This window comes from Protopterus annectens, chromosome 1.part1, assembly GCF_019279795.1.
Source record: "Protopterus annectens isolate FY-2018-M chromosome 1.part1, PAN1.0, whole genome shotgun sequence".
Lineage (NCBI taxonomy): Eukaryota > Metazoa > Chordata > Ceratodontiformes > Protopteridae > Protopterus > Protopterus annectens.
The window spans coordinates 1,054,042,620-1,054,068,784 of NC_056726.1; the positions used below are offsets into that span (position 1 = coordinate 1,054,042,620).

Here is a 26,165-nt window from a genome sequence, read left to right on the forward strand (position 1 = left end):
TGGGAGCATTACTCTAGCTCCAACACTCTAACCCGAAGGTTCCTAGAATTTATAAACTCAAATGCTATGGAACAACTTGTTGCCACTCTCACAAGAGGGGAAAACATACTGGACCTGATCATCACCAACATGGGGACTCTATGCTCCAGACCAGAAGTGTATCCCTCACTGGTAAGATCAGACCATAAACTAATCTCACTAGATATTCACATCCCCAGCCCCTGCCCAGAAAACCACAGTGAAAAACTTCTCTAAAGCAAATTTCACACTCCTCAAAACTGAGGTGGAATCCTTCAAAGCCCCTGGGCCTGTGGAAAATACAGCCCAGACCGCAGAATCCTTTATAAACACATTCTATGAACACCTTCAGGAATGCATGGATCATGCAATCCCAAATAAAACCAAGACTCAATCCTCCAAAGTTAGGCGTCCTGTCTGGTGGACCCCAGCCATAAACAAAACTATACAATAGAAGGAGGAAGCTACTACATGATAGAGCAAAATCCCAAAAAGGTAAGGCATCTCTGATCAGTATTAGCAAAAAACTACGGGCACTCATAAAATCGTCTAAGGCCAGCTTTGAGAGAAAAATTGCACAGGACACTAAGGATAATCACGAGGCTTTCTTTAGTTATGTTAGGAACCTGGGTGGGAATTCCCAGATATGATCAGAATTAGTCCAAAATGACAAAAAATACACCAAACCCACAGACATTGCCAACATCCTAGCTGACAGGTTCAGTGCAAACTTCTCCCCCCTTCCACAAAAAAAGGGCAAATATCTATCCCAGCAGAGTGCTGCCCCCTGACATCTCAGATGCTCAGGTAAGAGCCGCCCTCTCCAAAGCAAAAAACACAGCATCAATGGGAGCAATGGAGTTTCCTTTAACTTTTCTAAAACTAAGGTTAGTTATTTCTGTTGAACAAATATTATATAACCATATGGAATGTATGTGGAGATTTTCAGAGCAATATGAGGAACTTGGAATACTGATTGACAGCAATTTGCATTTTCTTAACCATAGAAATAAGGTCTTGAAAATAATATTACCCTACTATGTGCACTGTATTTAGGATGATGTCCATTAGAGATGAACAGGTACTGAAAACAATATACAATCCATAATAAAACCTATAATGGAGTATAGCTGCAGGGTTTATATATATATATATATATATATATATATATATATATATATATATATATATATATATATATATATATATATATTCTAAATTAGAAAAAGTATAGAGATTTTTGCACCAGGAGAATCTATGATATGATACCCTAAGTTAGTGCATGACTGAGAAAACTTTAATTATACTGTTTGTTTTACAGAGTATATAGAGTTGATCTGATATCGGTACATACCTCTCAACCTCTTAGAGCAAAAAATCTGAACAAAGCCTAAATTGATGGGGGGACAAACAGGGACAGATTTTAGATATTGCTCTTACAAACTTAGAAAGTTGATAGAATAATAGGTTTTGCACTAGCATGAATTTTGTGAAGGATGTGGAGTCTTAAACTCAAATATTTGTTATTATGTAATGACTTCAATCCTCAGCTATTTGCCAGAAAAGTACAGATTTTAGGAGGAACACACCAAAAATATGAGGCAGACATCTGGACATTCTGCTAAAATTTGTACAGTTGAGAGGTATGTATGGGTATACAAATGGTTAATAAATGTGAAGATTCGTAGTACATTGGAGCTGAATTGTGTCATCCATAGAAAAATTACTAGCAATAACACAAGTTTGGTTAAGCTACGGGTAGTAAAATCAAAACTAGTAGCAAGTTTTTTCACTTTAGACTAGGGATAGGTTGAAATAAACTGACCTTAAATATCAGGCATGAACAAAATGTGTAGGTTTTCAGAAAGATTGTGGTTATGCTTTTGTGATATGATTTCCCACATAGGGCTGATTGGATCAAGGCCTATAATGATTTCATCTGTGGTTCTTGGTCTTAGAAACACATTGTAACATTGTAACACTACAGCCATGTTGCCATAGGCCAGAGATGTGCTTACAGACTAACATTTTAACATCAATAATACGCATTTGGTTATATTTTTCTTGTCTTTATGTAGCATTTAAGCTTATAATTTTATTTCAGGCAGCAGGCATCATATATTTGCAGATACATAATAGACATCTGTCTGTATATCATTTATACCTCTCTACAAACTTTTTTTGCAAGCTTGTATATTATATCCTTTGGCTAGGTGATCACTTTTTTCCAGTTGTTATCGTGCCTGTTATGTTACAGTCACAGTTTTCCCTTTTAGTTTTCTTACTACAAATAACACACACCTTATTATTGCTTTAAGCCTTTGAGGCTGAACTAACTTCATAGCTAGTTTTGAAAGACTTGAAAAGTAGAGCCGGTATTTTATTTCATGATAACTTGATTTATGACTACAGGAATTTCTGAATTGCTAGTTCCCTAGCTGTTTGTCATTATTCCTTTTAATTGTACACTGTTATCTCAAGTAGATATTTCCTTTCATCATAGTTTCCATTGGTGAAGTATTTAAAGGATGAATTATGTCTGACATTTAATTTTCCTTTTTATTTAATGGTGATGGCATCATGATCTGTGATAAATTAGGAGAGTATTGCAATTTGTGAGGCAGGGAAAGATCTTATCTTTATTTGTATGATGCACCCCTAAATGGACTTTGTATTTATACTATGTGTTCCAAGCTATTTTGGTTATCAAAGTAAAAAAGTAGTCGGGCATATTTTGATGATTCTGAGTAGTTTATCCAGTGTGTGTTTCAATATTTGCTCTAGATTTAGATTGTATTCTGATGGAATTTTACATTATAGGGTTTAATCAAGAAATGTTCATAGGTTTATAGGTGTGTACTAGGCTAATGGTCCAGGGGACTTTAAAGCCTAGTCCATAGAAGTGCCCTGGCATCGTGCAGCCCAACGTTAGTTCCCAGTGTATCTATCAAGTAGAGTTACTGGAGTGATCCTGGGGTGAACTTTCTATTACCCATCCACTCACCAAAACTTCTCTTGAAAAGGGACAGTGAGGTGCTCTACTTGACATGTATAGGAAGGGTATTCCAGAGCATGGACAGTCTCTGGGTGAGGAACCTGTCCCTCCAGCATGTTCTGTTGATTGTGGTAATGAGGTTGACGTCTCTGGAGTGTGTGGTGTGGAGGGATTGGGATTTTTTTAGATGTAGCATTTCTAACAGAGCTGGGTCAGACATGGCTTTGTAAGTCAAGCAGAGATCGCCTCTAAGTAGGTGATATGAGACAGAGAATAGATGGAGTCTTTTGAGTCTGTCCGTGTAGGACATGCGTTTAATGCTTAAAATCCTCTTCATGTGGTACTTCTCTGGCCTCTCCAGCTGTTGCAGGTGTCTAGTGAGGTACATGCCAAATGGGGCATTATACTTGATAACTGGTCTTATGAGGGAAGAGTAAAGAGACTATGACCTCTTTTTTTCCTAGATGCAAAACCCTTGGTAATGAGATGTGCCACAAAGAAGAACTTTCTGATCACAGTGGCAATGTGGTGGTTGAAGGAGAGGTTGCTGTCAACCTGCCACCCCAGATCTCTTATAACACCTTCAGTGTTCAGTGGGCTCCCTTCAATGTGGTAGTTAGTGGGAACTGAGTTTTTACTAAAGGGGATGATGACACATTTTTTGCCATTGAGCTTAAGGCCATGGTTTCAACACCACCAGTCATTGGTCTCAGTGAAGCCTTTCTGAAAGATGTCTGCATCACTTGGGGAGTTAATTACAGCTCCCAGCTTGCAGTTATCTGTGAGCTTGGTCAGCCAGAGTCCCTTTGTGTTGGCCTGGACTTCTGAGAAATAGATGCCGAACAGGAGTGGACCCAGGACCAATCCCTGTGGGACTCCACTCATGACTGGTCGGCAGTCTGACTTAGAGTTCAATACTTTCACACTGTGTGTTCTATCTGTGACACAAAAAAAATGTTCCAAAACCACAAACTAAGAAATACTTTCTGCTGGAAATCAAACAGTCCAAAACCAAGCCGTAAAAACTTTGCTCAAGAAGTGTGATAAATCCAGTAAAGTGTAAAATACAGGATTAATCAGATACCTGATCTGATGAAGTTTTAAAGGGTTTAAAATGAAAGCGCTTATACTCTTATTGGATTGTACTGTATTTCTTGGATTAAACCTGTGTTTTACACTTTTACTGGATTGTATCACACTTCTTGAACAACACTTGAAGTTTTTATGGCTTGGTTTTGGACTGTTTGATTTCCAGCAGCAAGTATTTCTTTGTTCCATCTGTGAGCCAATTTGTAACCCACCTAGTGATATAGGGGTCGATGCCTAGTTTGGAGAGTTTATCAATAATTCCTGACTGAGGAATGGTATCAAAGGCCTTGGCCAGATCAAGGTACCTTGTATGCACTGCCTTACCTTCATCCACAGCCCTGGTGACTGACTCAAAGTAGTCAACCAGGTTGAGCAGGCATGATCTCCCTTTCATAAATCCAAACTGTGTGGGGTCCAGAGTTTGGAGATTTCCTATATCTTTGCTAATTAGGTCCATGATGATGTGCTCCATAGCTTTATATATCAGACTCATCAGAGTAATGGGGAGATAATTCTCAAGGTCTGTAGTCACTCCGCCTTTATGGAGAGGGATGACTGTAGCAGTGCACAGTAGGGACAAAGCCTGAGGTGAGGCTGTTACTGAAAAGGGCACACAGATGTGGTGCCAGATCACTTTGTAATTCATATAAAACACAAACAATGAATAAAACCAGAAAACTAAAAACTGCGAATCGAAAACATAAAACAAAAGTTGTGACCAACACCACATCCCAGGAAAGCACGGACACTGTAGCTTAGCTTTCATTCACTTTAATAAACGTGAACTTCCTCAGAAAACATCCATCTACCCTCACAAACACACTTTTATCCTTTGTGCTAAAATTGTTGAAAATATCTTAATATCCATATTTATCAGAGCTATAGGTCTATAGTTGCTCAGATTTGTGGGATCTGTCGATTTTGCATTTAAGTTACCTGTAACACATTGCACTTAAGTTACCTGGCACTTGCTCACTAAAGCAATTATATAAGTCAGCACTAAAAATTAAAAGCACTACACCCTCACTCCCCACTGGCCCTGGTTTTCAATTATTAAGGAATTCCCAATATTATTCTAGCATGTCCAAAGGTCAGTTGTCAATCTCCTCTCCAGTCCAGCTGGTGAATCTGGGAATCTTGAGGCAATGTTACAACTGCCTCATGTACACAGACAACCCTCTCCTCCTCCCAACAAATTCCAACACATGTGAGAGATGCAACCATATAGCCAAACTGGAGGCTAAGCTCTCTCAACTCAGTACTGGCATAACCAGTCAGGAGGAGAAGGAAACCACACTCACTACAATTCCAGTCTCACATAGACCTACCACGACAGCAAACCAAACACATAATCACACAAAAACATACTCTGAGGCTCTAAATAAAGATCTGCCGAAGCAGCAGAGACCTCCAAAGCAGACACCCAAGCAGCAGCTACCCCAAAACAAAACACGTGCAACACATATCTCACAAAGCCAGTGTGCCAAACAGTCACAGCCCTTAAGACTAAACAACACACCTGATACACTTGTAATAGGTGACTATCGTCAGGCACACTGACGTCCCGCTCACCAGGCTGAACAAGGAGAGGGTCACGGTGAGCAGCCTGTCGGGTGCTAGGATCCGCCACATAACACAAGCACTCAGGTCACTCCAAGGCAAGTACAAATATGACTCAGTCATTGTCCATGCTGGTGTGAATGACCTGAGACGTTCCTCCCTGGACTACATGAAAAGAGACATAAAGGAGCTCTCTGGGCATGTAGCCCAGGCCGGTATGACCCTGACCTTGAGTAGCATCTTACCCTCACCAAGAATGATGCCACAATATGAAGACAAGATGATCAATTTCAACAATTGGCTTAAGTACTGGTGTCATTCAAAGGGGATCCAATGCCTGTCAGCTTGGGATGATATGCTCGACAAGCCATGATACTTCGCTAGGGACAGCTTGCACCCGTCACCCCTGGGCTTATTGGCAAAGGCTCTTGCTACCTCCATAATGCCTTGTTTAGGCAAGGCTCAAAAGACAAACCCACCTCCGTAGGTATCACAAGGGATAAGAAACTAAGAGTAATGCTACTCAACGCCAGAAGTCTAAACCTCAAGATGCACACACTCGAAACTCTCCTTAGCATGGAGAACATCAATATCTGTGCAGTAACAGAAATCTGGTTCAGGGCTCCCGAGAGCACCCCAGCACTACCAGGTTATACCTCATACCATGCTTTTTGGCCCCAAAACTTGGAACGAACCACAATAGGAGGGGGAGTATCGATATTCATCAAAGATACCCACACCTCCAGGTTGATGGCAAAGCACGAAGCATCAGAGACTATCCATGTGCAACTAACAGTGGGTAAAACTGCCTTCCAGTTTATAGCCTGCTACAGACCACCCTCCCAAACCCAGGAACCCCACTCAGCCTTCCTGAGAACACTGGAAAATATGAAGGTCTCTCCAAACACCATTATATTGGGCGACTTCAACTACCCAAACATAGACTGGGAGCGTTACTCTTGCTCCAACATCCTAGCCCAAAGGTTCCTAGAATTTATAAACTCAAATGCTATGGAACAACTTGTTACCACTCCCACAAGAGGGGAAAACATACTGGACGTGATCATCACCAACATGGGGACTCTATGCTCCAGACCAGAAGTGTATCCCTCACTGGTAAGATCAGACCATAAACTAATCTCACTGGATATTCGCATCCTGACCCCACCCCCTGCCCAGAAAACCACAGTGAAAAATTTCTCTAAAGCAAATTTCACACTCCTCAAAACTGAGGTGGAATCCTTCAAAGCCTCCAGGCCTGTGGAAAATATGGCCCAGACCGCAGAATCCTTTATAAATGCATTCTATGAACACCTTCAGGAATGCATGGATCATGCGATCCCAAATAAAACCAAGAACCAATCCTCCAAAAGCAGACGTCCTGTCTGGTGGACCCCAGCCATAAACAAACTATACAATAGAAGGAGGAAGCTACTAAACGGTAGAGCAAAATCCCAAAAAGGGAAGGCATCACTGATCAGTATTAGCAAAAAACTACGGGCACACACAAAATTGTCTAAGGCCAGCTTCACGAGAAAAATTGCACAGGACACCAAGGGATAATCACAAGGCTTTCTTTAGTTATGTTAGGAACCTGGGTGGTAATTCCCAGATATGCTCAGAATTAGTCCAAAATGACAAAAAATACACCGAACTCACAGATATTGCCAACATCCTAGCTGACCGGTTCTGCGCAAACTTCTCCCCACCCCCCACCAAAAGGGCAAATATCTATCCCAGCAGAGTGCTGCCCCCCTGACATCTCAGATGTTCAGGTAAGAGCCACCCTCTCCAAAGCAAAAAACACAGCATCAATGGGACCAGATGGTGTCCCGGGCTGCGTCCTACATGAACTCCAAGAAGAGCTAAACCCAAACATAAAACAACTGTTCAATCTCAGCCTTACTACAGGATATGTGCCCAAAGAGTGGCGTACAGCAACAGTGGTCCCTCTCCATAAAGGTGGTGCCTCAACGGATCCTGGAATCTATTGCCCCATAAGCCTGACTAGCTTGGTCTGCAAAGCTATGGAAAGGATCATCATGGACCTCATAAATAAAGATATTGGGGACCTACAAACACTGGATCCTACCCAGTTCGGCTTTGTTAAGGGCAGATCCTGCCTCTTAAACCTGGTTGATTTCTTTGAAACAGTCACCAAGGCCATTGACGAGGGGAAGGTGGTCCACACAGCCTACCTGGACCTCGCAAAAGCCTTCGATACAATACCCCACTCGGGCATTATAGATAAGCTCACCAGCTTAAATATAAACCCCTATGTCACTAGATGGATTGCAAACTGGCTCAACGACAGAACCCACATGGTTAGAATTGCTGGAGCCATGTCAGACTCCAAACCAGTTACAAGTGGTATCCCACAAGGCTCATTCCTGGAACCTCTCTTGTTCGGTATATATTTCTCAGAGGTACAGGCCAACACAGAAGGACTGTGGCTGACCAAGTTCACAGATGACTGCAAACTGGGCGCCATAATCGACTCTCCAGCCGACACAAGCATCCTCCAAAAGGGCCTTATAGAAACAGACAACTGGTGCCAGAGCCATGGCCTCAAGCTAAATGCCAAAAAGTGTATAGTCATCCCCTTTGGCAAAAACAAAGTGCCCACAAATTACCACATAGGTGGTAATCCATTAAGTACAGAAGAAGTAATTAGGGACCTGGGGACCCAAGTTGATAGCAATCTCTCATTTGACAACCATGTGGCCAAAGTGGTTAGAAAAATATTTTATATAGCCCACCTAATCATGAAGGAGTTCGCATCGTGCCTCTTTACTCATCCCTCATCAATAATTGAGTACAATGCCCCTTTTGGGATGTACCTTACCAGACACCTGCAGCAACTGGAAAGACCCCAAAAGTACCTCACCAAGAGGATCAAAGAGCTCAAACAGATGCCATATGCTGCCCGGTTAAAGAAACTCCAGCTCTACTCAGTGGCATACCGCCTGTTCAGAGGCGATCTATGCCTGATGTATAAAGCCATGTCCAACCCGGAATTAATGGACATGCTGCACCTCAGAAAATCCAAATCCCATTGAGCTACGCGCTCGAGAGACTTGAACCTCAGCACTGAAATAAATAGGACATGCTGGAGGGACAGATTCATAACCCAGAGGCTCCCTTCACTCTGGAATAAAATCCCAGTCCAGGTTAGGCAGAGTCCCTCATTGACTCTCTTCAAGAGGAATCTTGATGAGTGGATGGGAGATCATAGGTTTACCCCGGGTAACACTTCTGTGTCACTGTTAGACAGAGGCACAGTATACTAACCTCGAAAAAGGGCATAGCAAAATAAATTTAAAATGGGTGGCGAAAGCCAAACACATTCTGGCTAGGCTTATAAATGCCCTAGGGCAGATAGCCTAGTATGAACCTATGAACCTATAAGTATGGTTTTGTAGTTGTTCAGATAAAGGTCTGATATCCCAACTTTTATCATAGAGTTGTATAATTTTAAAAGTACTGGTGTTATTTGTTGCTTAAAATGTTTATAAAATTCTGCTACATACCAATCAGAACCAGGAGCTTTCCCAGGTTTTAATTTATCAATAGCCTTATTTACTTCCTGTTCTGTTAATGGACTTTTGAGATTATTAAATTGAAAGTAATTAATCTGAGGGTATTCTAAGTTATCCTCGAATGTTTGGAATAGTTTGTCATTAATAAGATCTTGTGGACCATAAATGGTTTGAAATATTTCTTCAAAATCCCATTTTGTCTTTTTATTTTATTTGTTGTATTTTACATGTGGGGTTCCTTATGCTGAGAAGTCTTGCTAACATTTTAGAAGAAGTTTTAGCCTATTCTGCATATTTGTGCAGCATTCTAAGTTCGGTAAATGTATACTGTTGTGTTATAATCTCATTTAAGTGTTTCTGTAGACTTGCTATTTGTTTCTCAATAGTAGGACTATAGCTATCGGCCCAAGGGCCTATGTAAGCCTAGCCAACAAGGTTTTCCTGGCTTATGCCACACAAGAAAGTTATTTTCCTGTGCCACTATCGAGCAGAGACACAAAAGTGATCCCTGGGGTGTATTTCCTATTTCCCATCCACTCATCAAGATTTTTCTTGAAGAGTGCTAATGAAGAACTTTGTTTGACATAGATGGGTAGCCTGTTCCAGAGTATGGGAAGTCTCTGGGACAGGAATCTATCCCTCCAGCATGTCCTGTTTATTGTGGTGACAAGGTTTTGGTCCCTAGAGTGTGTAGCTCAGAGGGATTTGGATTTCTTTAGGTGTAGCATGTCCTACAGCTCTGGGTTTGACATAGCTTTATATGTTAGGCAGAGATCACCTCAGAGTAGACGATATGCTACGGAGTAAAGCTGGAGTTTTCTGAGGTGGTCAGTTTAGGGCATTTGTTTGAGGCCAGTAATCCTCTTTGGGAGGGTATTCTGTGGCCTTTCCAGCTGCTGCAGATGTCTTGTGAGGTGCATTCCAAAAGGGGAGTTGTACTCTATAATGGGTCTAATGAGCGTCAAGTAGAGGGGAAAAATTACCTGTTTTTTTATTGGATGAGAACCCTTTTATGATGAGGTGTGCCACGTAGGACTTCTTGACTACTGTGGCGATGTGACTATCATAGGAGAGACTACTGTCCACCTGGGTCCCAAGGCTTCTTATCACACTTTCGGTGTTAAGTAGATTGCTGCCTATGTGGTAGTTCATGGGTACAGAGTGTTTACAAAAGGGGATGACACTGCATTTTTTGGCATTGAGCTTGAGGCTATGGCACTGACACCAGGCATCTGTCTCAGCGAGGCCCTTCTGTAGGATGTCCACATCATTTGGGGACTTGACTATGGCTCCTAGTTTGCAGTCATCTGCGGACTTAGTTAGCCAGAGGCCTTCTGTGTTAGCCTGTACTTCAGAGAAGTAGATACCAAACAAGAGAGGTCCCAGGACTGAACCCTGTGTTACTTCACTTGTCACTGCTTTGAGGTCAGATTTGGAGTCTGCAACTTTTATAGTGTGGGTTCTGTCAGTGAGCCAGTTGGCAACCCATCTTGTGATGTAGGGATTTATACCAAGTTTAGTGAGTTTAGCTATAATTCCAGAATGGAGGATGGTGTCAAAAGCCTTGGCGAGGTCAAGATAGGCTGTGTGAACCCACTTACCCTCATCTACGGCTTTGGTGACTGCCTCAAAGAAGTCGATCAGGTTAAGGAGGCATGATCTGCATTTCACAAACCCGAACTGGGTGGGATCCAGAGTTTGGAGGTTACCAATGTCTTTGTTTATGAGTTCCATGATGATACGTTCCATGGCCTTGCAGACCAGGCTCATCAGGCTAATAGGTCAATAGTTCCCAGGATCAGTGGTGGCTCCCCCTTTTTGGAGTGGGATAACCATTTCTGTGCACCATTCAGTGGGCACAAAGCCTGATGCGAGGCTATTATTGAACATGGTGCTTAAGTGGGGAGACAGTCCATTTTGAAGTTTATGTAAAACACAGCCTGGGATGTTGTCCGGTCCCATGGATGCTGTGTTTTTGGCTTTAGAGAGTGCAGCTTTTATCTGTGTAGTTGTGATTACAGGGACTCTGCATTCTTCGTGTATAGATATGGGCCCTTTAGGGTGTTGGGGGAGGGGGTAAAGTTAGCACGGGGGGGGGGGGTAAAGTTAGCACTGAACTTATCTGCCAGGATGTTGGCAATATCAGTTGGCTCTGTAATTTTCGTGCCTTTGTGCTATAACTCAGAGCAGATCTGGGTGTTGCCATTAAGATTCTTGACATAGGTATAGAATGCTTTTTGGTTATACTTAGAATTAGTGGCGATTTTGTTTTCGTAGCTAGCTTTGGAGGATCTTATGAGGGATCTCAGCTTCTTACTTAGGCTGACCAGGGCGCTCCTCCACTCATGGGATTTTACTCTCTTTTACAACAGTTTCTTCCTTCTGTTGTACAGTTTGTTTATGGCAGGGGACCACCAGATTGGCTTCCTTTTTTTGGAGGATAACATCTTGGTTCTGTTTGGGATAGCACGATCCATGCACTTGTTTAAGTGCTTATTAAGTGCATTTGTGTAGGATTCAGCAGTTGTAACTGTATTGTCCATCTGCATGGGTGTCATGAAGTTCACCACTTCTGTCTTAAGAAGCATAAAGTTGGCTTTGGAGAAATGTTTTACCATGGTTACCTTAATGGGGGTGGGGTGGGATATGGATATCAAGGGTGATTAGCTTATGGTCAGATTGGACCATCGAGGAGTTGACTTCAGGTGTGGACCTACTCATGCTGGTAATGACTAGGTCTAGGATATTGTTGCCCCTAGTAGGAGTGTGGATAAGTTGATCCAGGGCATTGGAGTTTATGAATGCCAGAAAGCATTGAGCTAAGGAGTTGGTACATGAGTAGTTTTACCAGTTAATGGTGGGGTAGTTTTAAGTCACCCATTATTAGGATGTTTGGTTGAACCCTAATATTTTCCAGTACATCAAGAAAAGAGGAGTGGGAATCCTGGAGCATGGTGGGGGATCTGTAGCAAGCTACAATTTGGATCACAGTTTTGCCCAGAGTTAGTTGCACTTGGATAACCACGGATGCATTATGCTGAGCCACTAGCCTGGAGGTGTGGATATCCTTAATGAATATGGACACACCTCCACCTTTGGTGTTTCGGTCCAGATTACATGGCCGAAAAATGTGGTATGAGTTATAGCATGGTAGTACAGGGGTGCTCTCTGGTGCCTTGAACCAAGTCTCAGTCACTGCACAGATATCAATGTTCTCCATTTTAAGGAGTGCCTCAAGCGAGTGCATTTTGAGATTTAGACTTCTAGCATTGAGTAGCATTACCCTCAGGTTTTGCTTGCCTGTTCCTGTTACGGTGGTGAATTTGTTATTTGAACCTTGCCTAAAAAAGACATTATAGGGGCAGCAAGAGCCTTAGCCAGTATCTGGAATCCCAGGGGCAACAGATGCAGGCCATCTGTGGCAAAGCATTGTGGTCTGTTGACCATGTCATCCCAAGCAGACAGATACTGGATCCCCTTAGAATGACACCAGAAGCTTAGCCAATTGTTGAAGTCAATCATTTTGTCATTGCACTGTAGTATCATTCTGGGCAATGGCAGAATGTTACTCAGGGCTAGGGTCATACCTGCTTGGGTTACAAGATGGAGAACTCTTCCATGTCTCTTTTCATGTAGTTCAGGGAGGTATGTCTCGGGCCATTCACACCAACATGGACAATGACAGAGTCATATTTGTACTTGTTGTGGAGTGACCTGAGAGCATGGGTTATGTGGCGGATCCTGGCACCCAACAGGCAGCTGACAGTAACCTTCTCCTTGTTTATCCTGGAGAGTGGGACATCAGTTAGCCTGACTATAGAGTCACCTATGACTAGTGTGTTGGGTACGTTGTTTTGCCTTATTGGCTGTGGTTGAGTGGCACACTGAGTCTGTGGGCTATGTGTCATTTGTGTTGTGTTGGGGGATGGGGGTTGCTTGCGTTTCTGCTTTGGAGGTTTCTGTTGCTTAGACAGATTATTATTGAGAGCCTCTGCGAATGTGTTTGCGTTACTATGTGTGGATTTTGGTGGTGTAGATTTAGTGAGACTATATGATGAGTGTGGTGTAGTGCAAATGTTTACCTTCTCCTCATGACTGTCAAGTTCAGTCTTGGTTGGAGAGAGCTTTACCTCCAGTTTGGCTAGATAAGTGCATCTCTCACAGGTTGTAGTGTTGGGTGGTAGGAGGAAAGGGTTGTCTGTGTACATGAGGCAATTTCTACATTGCCTCAAAATGCCCAGATTCATCAGATAGACAGGAGAGAACAGTGGGAGCAGACCCTTGGACATGCCTGAATAAAAAACAGTTTTTCTCTAGATAAGTGAGGAAAGTGAGTACAAGAGCTGTTTTTCTCTAAGCAAGTGAAAAAAGTAAGTACCAAAACTGTTTTCCTCTAGGTAATGAGGAATATTGAATGCTATAGTAATTAGTAGCTTATTTAGTGCTTACAAGTTCTGAACAAGTGCTGAGCATGAATATGCAAATTTATGTGCTAAAACTAAGAATCTGTATCTGGATAGTCTTAGCTTACTTTCTATTTTACTTAAATTTTCCCTTCTTTGCTTTTTGTAATATGATGCTTTTTGGATGAGGGTACCCCTAGCCGTAACTTTAAAGGTAGCCCATTGAATATCCAAAGGGATATCACTGTTTGCAAAGTTTTCATTTAAGTCAATAAGAGAGTTTATAATCTCTTGTTCTATTTCTTTAATTTTCATCAGGTTAGAGTTTAATGTCCAATTTGATGTAATGTGGGTAGTAAAACCAGTTTTATTTTGTTATTGTTAGATTTATTTTTGAATGGTCTGATAATGATCTAAGTTTTGAGTTATACTGTACTTCATAATGAGCAAAGCTTTGAGAAATTAGAAATATGTCAATTCTAGACCAGGATTTGTGGTATGGGGAAAAATATGTGTATCTGTTACCTAGACTGTCTCTGTTGTTAAGTTCAAAGGGATATGTTAGGTTGAAATCTTCAATTAGTTCTTATAAGAATGTTGTGGCTTGGGGAGATTGAGTATAATTTTTATTCGATCTATCTTTGACTCGATTAATGGTTATATTCCATTCACCGCCAATTATAATCAGATAATCTGGGTACTTGATGAGGTATTGCCCCAGCTGCTATTATTTGCTGAATCCACTTAGTATTTTTTTCTGTTCTCTTGTCCCACTGATGCATAGTCATATGAGTTTCCTGCAAAATAGTTATCTGACTTTTGCTTGTATATGAGGTGCATAACTAGCTTTTTCTTCTTAATGTCCTGTAAGCCATTTACATTCCATGAGGCTATGTTAATCATCTTATTTGATTATTATTTTGAGTAATCTTGTACCTGAATTAACTATGTTTATGGGGGGGGGGGGGCTATTTGTCAAAGCATTGTGAGTAATGCAGTACCTGTGTGATTTTTTGCGCCATGAATTGTTACCATGAATTGTTATTTTTCATAAAGTGTAGATGCCTCTTAATGTTTAGCCTTGTAATACTGCAGTTTACTTTCTGGATGGCAATCTGGACGACCTATTGGATGTCTTAATGCATTTACATGGTTCTTGCTTCTTTTTGGGACTTCTTGGGTGCCATAGACTGGAACTGACTCTGACATCACTGAATGAAATAATTAATGTGTGTGATGTGAGATCAAAGGTCATGGAACATCAGATGTGTCTCAGCATCCTGACATTATGGGAAGGAGGTGCATCAACCCTACAACACTTCCTGAGGGATATAAATAGCACACATTGAGGTTTACAGCTCATAGTTCAAATAAATGTGTTGAATTTCTAGATGTCAGTATTACTAGGGCAAGCACAGGTGAATTCTATACTGAGATTTTTCATAAAGAATGTTATAGAAACACTTGTGTACATAGAGTATGCATCCCCAGCATGTGTTCAGAAATGTGATAAAAGGGCAAGTACTAAGAATATCTAGATTAACAGCCAAAGATGAGAAATTTGTAAGTGAACTGCACCAACTAGAAGGGAGATTTCATGGGATAGGGTATAAGAAGAAGGAAATTAGGTCCATCACCTCTAATACACAATCCATCAGGAATCGCACAGGAAAACCTTATTTCTCCAGTTTGAATCAGGTTTATGAACAAAAAACTGCACAAACAAACCCCCTGAGGATTTCAGTTATGTATGCAAGTAACATTAGGTTGTTACAGGAGATTTGTTCCAGAAATTGCAATATACTCCGATCAGATGAAAAGGTTAAAACATTGGTTGGAGATGATAGATTTTTTGTTTTTATATGCATATCTGGGGTTAAGAGGCTTTTATGTGGACCTACATATGGCCATGAGTTGAATACTGAACCCATAACACACAGTCATGGAACCTTTCCCTGTAATTCCTGCAATTATTGTAAATATATTGATGAGAAAGGATGTTTTGAACACCCTGATACAAGGAAGACTGTTTAATTTAAACTTATCAGCTAACTGTAATACCACAAATATTGTATATTTAGCTCACTGTAATGTATGTTGCTCATTTTGTATAGGTATGACCACATGGAGGTTTTGTGATAGGATCAGGGAGCATGTTTATGATATATATAGGAGGGCAGAAACTAATGCCCTAGCAAGACAGATTCATGGTAGTAGAGAAAGTCAAAATAGGTTGTAGAGGTGGCCCTAGAAAGAACCTGTTAGAAAATGAGGAATTTGAGTGGATCATTAGGATGTGGACTAATATAGGCAGGGGCCTAAATGACAAAGTTTATATTAAACCTGTACTTACTCATAAACCATTGCGCAGATAAAAAAAAAAAATTTAAATGTAATTTTAAATATATTTTATAGGTTTATTCTAGGACTACAGACTAGACTTGGCACTTTAAGTATGTCTATTATATTGTTTTTAATTTACAGCTTAATAGTATTGTCTTAATTGAACTTTATTCTGATAGGCTGTTTGTAACTTTTAAATATTAGTGAGTAATGATTTTAACTGTCTGATGAAGTAGCTCTTGCTACAAATGCGCTCACCATTGTTTGTACTTTGTCAGTAGATTAATATTGAACTTTATCTTCACCTGCCTTGGTCTGGTGCCTCCTATATTTTTTATATGGGGTACTAGTCTTTTTGGAGGACCAGTTTGCCTACACCACAGTGTTGCTTTTCCGTCTGTGCTGGTATAAATGTTACTTACATTTCATTAGTTATTTTGGAGGGATTTCACTGAATGCTTTTAAGAAGGCTGAGTTTACTTCTTCACTTTTTACTTGGTATGTAGAACCCTTGTATTGGAATTGTAAAGAAGCAGGAGACTTCGTTTGGAACTTTATTTTGTTTTTTATTAAGTTTGCACAGAAGGGTGATAGGATTTGTCTTTGTTGCTTGATAGTGAAGGGTAAGTCCAGTGCAATTGCTATTTTATTCCCTTTCCAAATTATTTGTTTTTTAGTTTTGCCAGTTTGTAAAACCATGAGCTGCACGATTAATCTCACGTAGACTCGCCTTGGGGCATCAAGAGTTTGAGATTTTCTTAATGCTCTATGAAATCTCACTAGTACAAAGTTTTGCACTGCAGCATTTTTGTCCAAGAGTATTTCAAAGATTTCTTTTATTGCAGTATGTAAAGAAGCTTGTTCGTATGATTCAGGGATGCCCCTGATAAGTACATTATTTCTTCTTGATCCTGCTTCTAAATCTGTTATTTTTGTTGTAGTTCAGACACTGTTTGTTCTGTGGCATTAGTACTTCTGATTTCTTCTATCTTAATTTTCTACAGTTTTCTCTTCATTTTTCTCTAGTCTAGATAATATTTGATCTAAAGTGTTTCCAAAAGCATTTAGTTTTGTAGAAAATGAGTGCATTTCTTCCTGCAAGGGTGTTAGAGCTGCTTTGAGTTCTTCCATAAAAAGGAGTTGTTCTGTCTTCATTTTGGCAGTCTGCTTCTGTAGGTCTGTTTGCTGTTTAGCAGTTTGTTGTCTCTTTGTACAGACTTCTTTCTCCAGTGAAATTAATTGTGAAAGTCTTGTTTTTAATGTTTGAGCTTCCATTGAGTCCATGTTTCTGTATTTATCAATTTTTTTTATTTTCTATGTAGCTTCCTCTAGTTTATTGGTGAGGTATCAACTGCTTGCAGAAATTCCCCTGTCAGCACGTATGGTTTTGCAGGTAAGTATATAAATTCTGTATATTTTACAAAATCTTCTGAAAAGATGCTTTAGTATCCAGTATAGTACAGTATTTCTTGATTTTTGATGAGTTAGTAGAGGTACTGGAGCCCGGATTGGGTTAGATTATAACTTTTTGTCAGGAGCTGACTGAGAAGTGTGCTTCTGAGCTGGAGGCCATCTTGGAATCATAACTATTAAAGGTTTTTTGATTTTTAGTGTCTGCCACAATTCTGCCTTCATAGCTGGCGTTAGAGGATTTGGTGAGGAATCTCAACTTTTTGTTGAGGCTAATAAGGGCGTTTTTCAAGTCCTGGGACTTCACCTTTTTCTGCAACAGTTTCTTCCTTCTGTTGTAGAGTTTATTAACAGCAGGGGATCACCAGATTGGCTTCCTTTTTTTTAGAAGAGAGTGTCTTGGCTCTGTTGGGTATGGCTAGTTCCATGCATTTATCTAAATGTTTATACAGTGCATTGGTGTATGATTCAGCACTCATGCAGCTATTTTCCATTGGCATGAGTGCTGTGAAGTTAACCACCTCTGTTTTTAGGAGTCCAAAGTCAGCTTTGGAGAAGTTTTTCCAGGTGGTTACCTTTGCGAGGGGTGTGGGTGACATATGGATTTCATGGTGATTATTTTATGGCCGGATCTGAAACTGGAAGGAATGACTATTGGTGTAGAGCAATGGTCACCCATGTTAGTAATAACCAGGTCAAGGATGTTGCTTCCTGTAGTGGGGATCAGAATGAGCTGGTCCAGGGCATTGGAATTGATGAATTGCAATATGTGTTGGGCCAGTGTATTGGTGCTTAAGTAGTTTTCCCAGTTGATGGAGGGGTAGTTGAAGTCTCCTAGTATGAAAGTGTTGGGTTGGACCTTGATAGATTCCAGGGTTCTTGGGAACATAGAGTGAGAGTCTAGGGACATGGGTGGGGACCTATGGATTGCAGTCTTGCCCAATGTTAGTTGTACCTGAATCTCAGATACATTATGTTGGGCTACTAGTCTGGAGATGTGCATATCCTTTGTGAATATGGAGACACCACCACCTTTGGACCTTCGGTCCATGTTTTGGGGCCAAAAGGTGTGGAATGAGTTATAGCCTGGTAGTGCAGGGGTGCTTTCTGCCACTTTAAACCAGGTTTCCGTTACAGCACAAACATTGATGTTCTCCATTTTGAGGACTGCTTCGAGTGAGTGCATCTTTAAGTTTAGACTTCTAGCATTGAGCAGCATGACCACCAGATTGCATTTAGTTATAGCTGTTACAGTGGTAATTTGGTCTTTGGAACACCACCTAGAAATGGCACTTTAGGGGTGGCAAGAGCCTTAGCTAGTACCCGGAATCCCAGTGGTGACAGATGCAGGCCTTCTCTGGCAAAGCATCAAGGTCTGTCAGTCATGTCATTCCCAAGCAGACAGATACTGGATACCCTTAGAATGACACCAGAAACTGAGCCAGTTGTTGAAGACAATCATTTTTTTGTTTGTACTGCTGTATCATTCTGGGCGATGGTAGGATACTGCTCAGGGCTAGTGTCATACCTGCCTGGGCCACATAATTCGAGAGCTCCACCATGGCTCTTTTCATATAATCCAGGGACGAGCTTCTCAGGTCATTCACACCCACATGGTGAATGACAGGGTCATACTTCGACTTGTTGTGGAGTGACCTGAATGCATGTGTTATGTGTCAGATTCTGGCACCTGATAGACAGCTGACTGTTGCCTTCTCCTTATTCAGCCTAGTGAGTGGGACATCTGTATGCCTCACTACTGAGTCACCTAATATTAGTGTATTGGGCAAGGTGTTTCACCTTAGGGGCTTAGGTTGAGGGGCACAGTGTGTAGGAGAGCTATGTGTCCTGTGGTTTATGCTGTGTTGTGGTGGTCAAGTGTATTTCTGTCTTTGAGGTCTCTGCTGTTTGGGTAAATTTCTACTCAGTGCCTCCACGAAGGTGGGTATGCGGTTTGTGTTTTTATGTGAGAGCTGTGATAGTGAGTGTTCTGGAGGGCTATTTATTGCTTGTGGTGCAGGTGTTGACCTTCTCCTCTTGACCAGCTATTCCAGTCTTGGCTGGAGAGTGCATAGCTTCCAATTTGGTGATATAAGTACATCTCTCAAGTCCAAGTGTTGGGAGGTAAGAAGAGAGGGTTGTCTGTCTACATGAGGCAGTTGCTACACTGCCTCAGAATGCCCAAGTGCACCAGGTTAATAGGAGAAAGCACAGGGAACTGCCCTTTAATCATACTGTGTATGGAACACATATAAGATCTTGCCATCCATAACTGGGCTTTCATTTGTTCTGAACTATTTTGATGTTTCCCAGTGAATGAATAGTACGTTACTGAACATATCTAATCAAACCTTTACAAAAGTGTGACTTTAGTCATCTTGTTGTCCATCAGGAGATCCAATCTGAACTACCCAAATTATACATTTTGTTTAATTTAAAAGAACTGTTCACTTCTTCCCACTAACCAGTACACTAACAATACACAGAAATGCAAAGCTATAGTCAGCAGCATAACAAATGCATCTAATCCTCATCAGAAATCTGTATAACATGATTTAATGTAAGGATTCCAGTACATCCTAGTCTAATAAATCAGTTAGACAATGATGCAAGAGAACATGCCAGTGTTCCCATTTGTTTGCTGGCCCTGTATCGTATAAATTATAACCTTTATTATTCAAGTCATAAATACTGGCAACAAGGGACATATCACAGGACTGTGCCTTCTGTACTTCAGCTCCCAGGATAAAAAAAAATCAGTTTATTCTTAGAGTAAGATGTATGACAGGTTTTATAAACATTCATAGGACTCTTAATATAAAACTGCATTATGCCCTAAGAGTAAAACTGTTTTGGAATCTAGTCTCTGCTGTAAAGAGATAGAATTGGGAGAACAAAGGAGAAATTATGTGATACTTACATTCTGCCAAGACACTTGTTACATCTAGGAGAAAAACAAAACTTTTTAATGACAGACCCGACATCTATCTTTTAAAAAAAATTACTAGTTTCCATAATTTATAGACAATTTCTGAATGCATGATTATGCCAATAATGAAAGATTCATGGATGTATACTTGTGTAATGTAAAAGCCACATCATGCAATAAATACAATATTTCTTTAAATACAGATGCACAGTATGTGAAAATCTTTGCAGACCCTAGAGCTCATTTCTTGAAGTTGTACTCTGATTTCCAGTGAGTGCATCCTTCGTAGGTTCATAGGTGTGTACTGGGCTAATGGCCCTAGGGCCTTTACACACCTAGCCATAGGACTACCCTGACATAGTGCTACCTGACCTTATTGCCCAGTGCCTCTGTCGAGTAGAGCCACTGGTGTTATCCTCATGGTGAATTTTCTGTTTACCATCCACTCATCAAGATTTCTCTCGAAGAGGGTCATTGAGGTGCTCTGCTTGACATGTATGGGAAGTCTGTTCCATAGCATGGACAGTCTCTGGGTTATGAACCTGTTCCTCCAGCATGTTCTGTTAATTTTGGTAATGAGGTTGAGGTCTCTGGATCATGTGGTGTGGAGGGATTGGGATTTCTTTAGACGTAGCATTTCTAACAGAGCTGGGTCAGATATGGCTTTGTAAGTCAAGCAGACATCATCTCTAAGTAGGCAATATGAGACAGAGTATAGTTAGTGTTTTTTGAGTCTGTCCATATAGGACAAGTGTTTAAAGCCTAGGATCCTCTTTATGAGATACTTTTGTGGCCTCTCCAGTTGTTGCAGGTGTCTAGTGAGGTACATGCCAAAAGGGGCATTGTACTCGATAATTGGCCTAATGAGGGAAGAGTAGAGGGAGACAATGACTTCTTTCTTTATGGATGCAAAACCCTTAGTAATGATCTGTGCCACATAGAAGGACTTTCTGACCACAGTGGCAATGTGGTGACCAAAAGAGAGGTTTCTGTCAACCTGTGTTCCCAGATCTCTTATAACGTCTTCTGTGTTCAGTGGACTACCATCAATGTGGTAATTCATGGGAACCGGGTTTTTCCCAAAGTGAATGATGACACATTTTTTGGCATTGAGCTTAAGGCCATGGATCTGACACAAGTCGTTGGTCACAGTGAGGCCATTCTGTAGGATGTTAACATCACTTGGGGAGTTAATAATAGCTCCCAACTTGCAATTGTCTGTGAACATTGTTAGCCAGAGTCCCTTCATGTTGGCCTGGACTTTAGAGAAGTAGATACCAAACAGGAGAGGACCCAGGACCAAACCCTGTGGGACTCCGCTTGTAACTAGTCAGCTACTTAAACACTGTGGGTTCTATCTGTGAGCCACTTTGCAAACCACCTTTGAAAAAATCATGTTGTACCCTCACAGTACTAGTAGATTATGTTTAGAGTATCAGTCTTTTTTTTTAATGTTTTGTAAACAACTTATAATAGATTAATATCTGCTCAAGGTTATATTAATACTATCAATAACAATAAAGCATTTCAATCAATGGAGAAGGCATGAGATGACTGTGAAGGATGTAAGCATTCATGCATAACTGATCATAGGAACATAGCAGGTTACTAGGCTAATGACCCTTGACCCCTTACAAGCCTAGCCAAGAGTTTACTCCCAAAAACAGAAACCTCAGTCAGCACCAGTCACCCCTGTGAATGAGGGACAAAGGTGGAACCCTAGGGACAAATTTGTGGTTTCCCACCTACTCATCAAGGTTGCACTTGAAGAGGTTAAGTACTCTGTTTGACATGTATGGGAAGTCTATTTCAGAGACGGGGCAGCCTCTAGGAGATAAACCTGTCTCTCCTGCAGGTTTTGTTGATGTCGTATATTAGATTTAGGCTTTTCAAGCATGTAATATGTGAGGAGTTAGACTTATGGATATGGAACATCTCTAGTAGGGCAGGATCTGAGATTGCCTCATCGGCGAGACACAGATTACCTCTGAGTAATCTGAATGAAACCAAGTACAGTGATAGTGATTTGAGCCTGTCCACATATGGCAGATGTTGGAGGCCAAGGATTCTCTCTGTGAGGTATTTCTGTGGCCTTTCCAGTTGGTGCAGATGTTTGGAGAGGTACATACCAAATGGGGTGTTATACTCAATTATTGGTCTAATGAGGGGGAGGAGTATACGGAGGTAATATCCTCCTTTTTTCTGGATACAATCCCTTTACTTATGAGATGAACCAAGTAAAAGGCCTTTCTGACCACTGCTGCCATGTGATGGTCAAATGTGATATTGTTGCCAACCTGATTACCCAGGTCTCTCTCCACTAGTTGTGTGCTTAGGGGGTTGCTGTTGATGTAGTAATCAGTAGGGGCCATGTTTTTGCTGAATGGTATGAAGATACATTTTTTTAAGTTTAACTTTAGGCCATGACTTTGGCACCAGTCATTTGTTGCTTTTTTATACCCTCTTTCCGTATGTTAACATCATTTGGGGAGTCAATGACAGCACCCAACTTTAAGTTATCTGCAAACTTGGACTGCCACAAGCCTTTTGTCTTTGCCTGGACCTCTGAGCAGTAGATGCCAAGCAGTAGGGTTCCCAGGACAAATCCCTGGGGAATATCACTAGTGACAGGCCTGCTATCAGAGGTAGAAGTGCCTATTTTGATCTTCTGGGTCCTGTCAGTAACCATTTGGCCACACACCTGATGAAATATGGATTATGCCAAGTTGCATTAGCTTTTTGATGATGTCAGAGTAGGGGATTGTATCAAAGGCCTTGACTAAGTCAAGGTTAGGTGTATGTATTGACTTTTCCTCATCCAGGGCCTTGTTGACAGTATCAAAGAAGTCAACTAGGTTCAACAGGCAGGATATGGCTTGATGATTCAAAACTGGGTGGGTCAAGTGCTTGGAGAATGCCTATGCCCTTGTTTATGAGATCCATAATAATATGTTCCATGGCTTTATAGATTAGACTTGTCAAGCTAATGAGGAGATAGTTTCCAGGGTTAGTAGTGGCACCACCTTTGTGCCAAGAGATGACAATGGTAGTTTTCCACTCTGCTGGAATGAATCATGTAGTTAGGCTGTGGTTGAATGGTGAAGCTCTTTATTTCTGGATATTGTTCAAAACACAGGCTGTGATACTATTAGGTCCCATGGAAGTTGTGTTCTTTGCCTTGGATAGGGTCTTTAACACTTGATCTATGGAGATGTGACATGTGGGACAAGTATCAAGGATGTCAAAAGGGCCTTTGGGGGGAGACAGGGGGATGAAGTTTGCACTGAACCTGTCTGCTAGTAGGTTGGTTAAGTCAACAGGATCAGTGTAAGTGACACCATTAAGTAGTAATCATGGAGGTTCCAGAAGAAGGCTTTGTGGTTTCCCTTTGTTTCAGAGGCGAGATTTTATTCATAATTGGATTTGGAGGTTTTCACTAGTGATCTTATTTGCTTGTTGAGGCTAAGGAGGGAGCTTTTCCAAATTGGAATTTGCCCCTTTTTACCTTTGGACAACAGTTTCTTACTTTTGTTGTAAAACCTGTTGATAGAGTAGAGGGGTGGTGGTGTGAAGCTACTGATATCCTCCCTTAGGAAGTTGTAATCAGCTTTTCAGATTTTTTTTAACTGGTTACAGCTGGGGGGAGTTTGGTAGGATAGAATCTTTAAATGAGACAAACTGATTATCTGCTCTCACCAGGGAATAACGTACTATGGAAGTGGTACAGATTTCACTCATGGTCATGAGAACCATGAGAACCAAGTCCAAAATGTTATCTACCATTGTGGGGGATGGGAGGAGCTGGTCTAGTGCATTAGAATTTATGAAGTAAAAGAATCATTGGGTGAGTGCACAAGTGCAAAAATAGTTCACCCAGTGCATGGTGGGGTAGTTGAAGTCACCAAGGATTAGGGTGTTAGGGGGTACCTAGATGGAGTCAAGTAAATCCAGGTAGGAGGAGTTGGTGTCCTGATTCATGCAGAGGGGTCTATAGTTGGCTATAACTTGGATGAGTATCTTGCCAACTGTCAGTTGCACCTGGAGTAGCTCCATTGCATCATGCTGGCAAACTAGTCTGGAGGTGTGCCTGTTCTTAATGAAGATAGAGACTCCAGCTCCACCACTCTTCCTCTTCCCAACCTCATTTTGCGGTTGGAATGTGTTTAATGAGGAGGTATAGTCTGGTAAGGCAGGGGTGCCTTCCACAGCCCTGAACCAAGTTTTCATGACTGCATCAGCATTCTTGAGTGAGAGAAGAGCCTCCAGTAAGTGCATTTTCAGGTTAATGCTTCTAGCATTAAGCAGCATAACCTTCAATTTGCTTTTTGGCAGATCTTTTATGCTGGAAGACTTGTCTTTGAGTTATTGCCTAAAAAAGGCACAATGGGGAAACAAGAGCCTTGGCCAGGATCTGGAAGTCCAGGGGTGACAGGTGGAGGCCATCTCTGGCAAAGCATAAAGGCCTGTCAACCTTGTCATCCCAGGCAGATAGGTACTGGATCCCCTTGGAATGACACCAGAAACTAAGCCAATTGCTGAAGTCAGTTATTTTTTGTTGGTAATGTGGTGTATTCTTGGTAAAGCTCTTTAGGGCTAGGGTCATACCTAGCTTTAAGTTATTGATAATATAAATGGTAATTACAGTACTACAGTATTTAGTCCCTGTGTTCTCTCTCTATCTTGTACTCTGTGCCAGTGCATGTCATTATAACTGGAAGTCTTTGCCACAATGGAAATTTAACAAGTATCTGGTTAACTGGATTGTTAATTGGCTCAATAATAGAAAGGCCTGGTTTTGTATTCACGGAGTGAGATACAAGGAAATAAAAAAAAATCAGTATGGGTGTTCTTTAATGATTTGTACTGGAACCCGCTGAAATACCTCACTAAAAGAGTCACAGGTTTAAAGCAGATGCCCTATGCTGACCATCCAAAAAAACTCCATCTATACTCTGTCGCATATCGTCTACTCAGAGGCAATCTATGCTTAACATAGAAGGCCATGTCAAACCCAGAGTTGTTGGACATGCTCCACTTAAAGAAATCCAAATCCCTCAGAGACCCATGCTCCAGGGATATTAACCTTGTCATTACAATGAACGAAACATGCTGGAGGGATAGGTTCCTGACCCAGACAATCCCCAGACTCTGGAATAGACTGCCCATACATGTCAAGCAGAGCACCTCTTTGGCCTTCTTTAAAAGAAACTTTGATGATTGGATGGGAGATGGGAAATTCATCCTGGGGATCACGTCAGTCGCCCTGCTAGACAGGGGTCCAGAGAAGTAAATACTGTGGGAAGAAATAGCGAGATAATTGTTATGGCTAGGCTTGTATCAGCCCTAGGGCAGATAGCCTAGTACCAACTTATGACCCTTTTTATTTTATGTATTTATGGCAAGTTTTCCTCTAGAGAAAAATGATGGGTCGAAACACTTGCAGATAATGTTAGAATTGCCAAAAAATGGTTACATCCGTGGAAGACCATCAGGAATTGCAAAGTTATTTAGATAAATTATGTGAATTGGCTCAGATTAATGGAGTATTGTTTTAACTTTTCTACAACTAAGGTTATTTATTTTAGTTGAAAAAATATTACAGAATCGTATGGAATGTGTGGAGAAATACAAGGACTTTGGAATATTGATTGACAGCAATTTGCAGTTTCCTAGCTGTATAAATAAGGTCTTGAAAGTAATATTATCCTGCTATGTGCACTGTATTTAGGATGATGTCCATTAGAGATGAGAAGGTACTGATAATAATATGCAAACCGTAATAAAACCTATAATGGAGTATAGCTGCAGGGTTTATATATATATTCTAAATTACAAATCAATGAATTAGAAAAAGTATAAAGATTTTTTTACCAGGAGAA

The 26,165-nt window shown here is 41.0% G+C and overlaps 1 long non-coding RNA gene across 1 annotated transcript in view; it reads right to left on the reverse strand.

The window, feature by feature from the left end:
- Positions 1 to 20,274: 20,274 nt before the first annotated feature.
- Positions 20,275 to 26,165, reverse strand: part of LOC122808892 — a 319,450-nt gene continuing 313,559 nt past the window's right edge. The window contains exon 5 of the long non-coding RNA XR_006365840.1: positions 20,275 to 20,301. This is a non-coding gene — a long non-coding RNA (uncharacterized LOC122808892). The remainder of the gene's footprint in view (positions 20,302 to 26,165) is intronic.